The 3,536-nt window shown below is 42.8% G+C and overlaps 1 pseudogene; it reads right to left on the reverse strand.

Annotated features, from left to right (window-relative positions):
• Positions 1-394: 394 nt before the first annotated feature.
• Positions 395-2,953, reverse strand: LOC129688278 (heat shock protein HSP 90-beta-like; annotated as a pseudogene).
• Positions 2,954-3,536: the final 583 nt, after the last annotated feature.

A 3,536-nucleotide genomic window follows, 5' to 3' on the forward strand; every position in this document is an offset into this window, starting at 1 on the left:
TGTCAGAGACAGTCCCTGTTCCCATTACTGGGAACCAACTTGGATATTGACCTGCCATGGACTATGTCTGAGTAGGGGTTCTAGGTTATATATATGTATGGTCCTTGGTTGGAGAATCAGTCTCAGAAAAGACCCCTGTACCCAGGTATATTTTGTCCTTGTGGAGCTCCTGCAAGTATTTTGCATACTTTTAATTTTAGAAACAAACAAACAAACAAACCACAACACACAATACCCATTCCTGCTATTCTGTGGGAGGAGATTTTCCTACCTTAAGACACAAGGACAGGATAAAGGAGATTCTTCTAGACATGAACAGAGAGCCACATGAGTCAAGCTGCTATGGGAACCACTCAGAAAACTAAACAGAGGGCATGGGAATCTTACGGAATCTTTAATCTACTTCTTCCATGTGAGAGACATGCTTATCACCCTCAAGTGTTGGATCTCATCAGGAACAGCAGCACTGGGCTTCTCTGCTGTACTTCATCTTCATCAATGCCCAGACCTGGTTTAATCATTCACTAGATGTGGTAGGTATGGGTTTGGGGATCCTCAAGTGAGAAACCAGAGGAGAGCAGAGCAGTTTCAAACAGCAGCACCATCCGGTCCTTGACAGCTTTGTCATTTTTGTCTGCCTCAACCTTCTTTCTGCCACAGGGTTTCCACAATGGGTTGATAAGGATTGATCTCTAGGTGACTTGGGTCATCATATAGCCCATTGTAGAGTTTTTTTTTTACAGTGCCTCGACCTCCATGATCTGCTCCATGTTGGCTGTTCAGCCTTAGGTGATTGTCATAATGTAGCAGGGTAAAAAGCCAAGCCTATTGGAAATTGTCACCTTTCATTGTTCTTTTTTTAAACTTGTTTTCTATTTTTTCCACAAATTATTTATTATCTATCCCAATTGAAGGCCCTTCCCTCAACTTCTCCCAGTCCCACCCTCCCTCTCTCTTCCTTCCTATCCCCTTCCCCTATCCACTGAAAGAGAGAGTTCTCCTCTGCCATCTGCCCATAGCTTATCAACTCTCATTAGGATTGTCTGGATCCTCTTCCTGTGTGGCCTGGTAAGGCCACATCAACATCCTTAGTCACCAGGGAAATGCAAATTAAAACATCTTTGAGATTCCATCTTACACAGATTAGCATGGCTAAGATAAAAAAAAAATCAAGTGACAACACATGCTGGGGAGGATGTGGAGAAAGGGGAACCCTCCTCCATTGCTGGTGGGAGTGTAAACGTGTACAACCACTTTGGAAATTAATCTGGCTCTTTGATTGTCCCCTTTTCAACCTTCTTATCCAAGACCTCTTTCATGAGCTTCTCGAGATTCTCAAAGTTTACCTTGCTCTCCTCTATTTTCTTCTTCTCTTCCTCATCATCTGGTAGCTCCAGGCCCTCCTAAGTCACCAAGACTCCTCCCTTCCCATTGAATTCCTTGAGCTGCTGCATGGAGTACTCCTCAATAGATTCAATCCTATACAACACCTCACAGCCCTGCTTCTGTACATGCTCCACAAAGGCAGAGTTGGCCACCTGCTCTTTGCTCTCACCAGTGATATAGCAGATTGACTTCTGTGTCTCCTTCATGAGAGACACATACTCTGACAGGGAAGCCATCTCATTACCTGACTGAGAGAGGAGTGATAGTGGAGGAGACAGTGGTGGTTGGTAGAATCATGGATTCCAAGCTTTAAATTCTTGGAGAATGCCTCATAAAACTTATTTTAGTTCTCTTTGTCTTTCAGCCAATTCAGAGATCTCAAGGCCAAGGCACTTCTTTATGATTTTTTTTTGGGGGGGGTGATGACTTTCAGAATCTTGCTCTGCTGGAGCATTTTTCGGGAGATGTTCAGGGGCAGATCTTCAGGGTCAACCACACTACAGATAAAGTTGAGGTACTCAGGTGCCAGTTCATCACAGCTGTCCACGATGAACACATGACAAACATACAGTTTGATATTGTTCTCAAAAAGGTCAAAGGGAGCTTGCCGAGGAATGAAGAGCAGTGCCCTGAATTCCAAATTACTTTCTACAGAAAAGTGCTTAACTGCCAAGTAGTCTTCTTCGTCATTGGTGAGGCTCTTATAGAATTCATGGTATTTTCCTTGAGTGATGTCATCAGGGTTTCATTTCCAAATAGGCTTAGTCTTATTTAACTCTTCCTTAATATATTTCTCCTCAACCTTCTTAGTCTTCTTTTTCATATCTTTGCCACTGTCATCTTCTTCATCTGATCCCACATCTTCAGTCTTAGGCTTCTGCTCATCATCTTTATATTCTTCCCCTTTCTCACCTTTTTCTTCCTCTGCCTTATCATCACTGATCTTCTCTTGTTCTTTCTCCAAACAGAGGGTGATGAGATTGCCTATGAACTATGAGAGTTTTTTCAATACTTCCTTGGTCCTCCTCCCTTCCAAGTGTTCTGTCTTGTATTCTTTGAGATGAAGGATCACCTTTGTGTCCTGGCCAATGGGCTCACCACAGTCCGCACGAGCTACAACTCTCACTACTACTGCTCACCATCATTGTGCTTTGTAATCACAACCACCTACTCTGCCACTAGATAGGCCAAACAGAATCTAACATGTCTGCACAAGCCTGAAAATCCTTCATGAATGCTTTTATGCCAGACTTAGCAATTATTCCCAAGTTATTTATGAAGTCAACCTTGGTCATCCAATGCCTTTGCCCATCGAAGTCAGTGTGACCTTCTGAGGGTTGGGGATGGTATCAATTTTCAGCTTTTTGCTGCTGTCCAACATGGAAGGGTCTCTTAAAAGATCCATAATAAATCTTTTCCAAGGCATCAGAAACATTAGAGATAACTCCCAGTGAAAATTTTCTTGTTTGAATAGAAAGTACTGATGATGTGGGACATTAGAAGAGGTTTCAGCCTGAAAGGCAAAGGTCTCCACCTCTTCTTCCCCATGGTGCGCTTTCTCAGGCATCTTAACAGGAAAACCAAGTTGCAATACAGAGCAGGGTGACCTGGACCATGTCCTACTAGCACAGCAAGCCTAAGCTGCATGGGATTGACTCAAGAGAGCTCGAAAGTAAGTATTTTTATGTGCTTGTGTCTGCAGGAAAGCCTTTGTCTCTGCCACCATTTCTCAGGCTAGGAAGGAACCGTATAAAATACTGCTTCCTTCAAGGTAAGGCACCATGTTTATTTTTTACTGTAACTGTGGATCTTCTACGCTGTCCCCTTGGTTCTTGTAGAAGTGCATCTCTGAGCCCTCCCTTCAGGAAGGCATCAGCCAAACATGATCCAATTTCTTCTGATTTATGAATGTGCCGCCACAGTAGTCTGAATCATTCTGACACATGGGTAGAAGCCAGAAGGTTTTTTTTTTGTTTTTGTTTTGTTGTGTTGTGTTTTGTTTTAACTGCTGTTTAGATGCAATCTTAGAAAATTTTGCCTCCAAGCTGTTAAGTCAGTCAGGTAGAGAGAACTTGCTTAGGAGAGGGACAATTTTATTCATTCCTTTTCCTGAAACTTATGTGATAGAATTTTTGCTTGTCCCGTTGACT

The sequence above is a fragment of the Psammomys obesus genome, unplaced genomic scaffold (assembly GCF_907164565.1).
Source record: "Psammomys obesus unplaced genomic scaffold, mPsaObe1.curated_primary_1811, whole genome shotgun sequence".
NCBI lineage: Eukaryota > Metazoa > Chordata > Mammalia > Rodentia > Muridae > Psammomys > Psammomys obesus.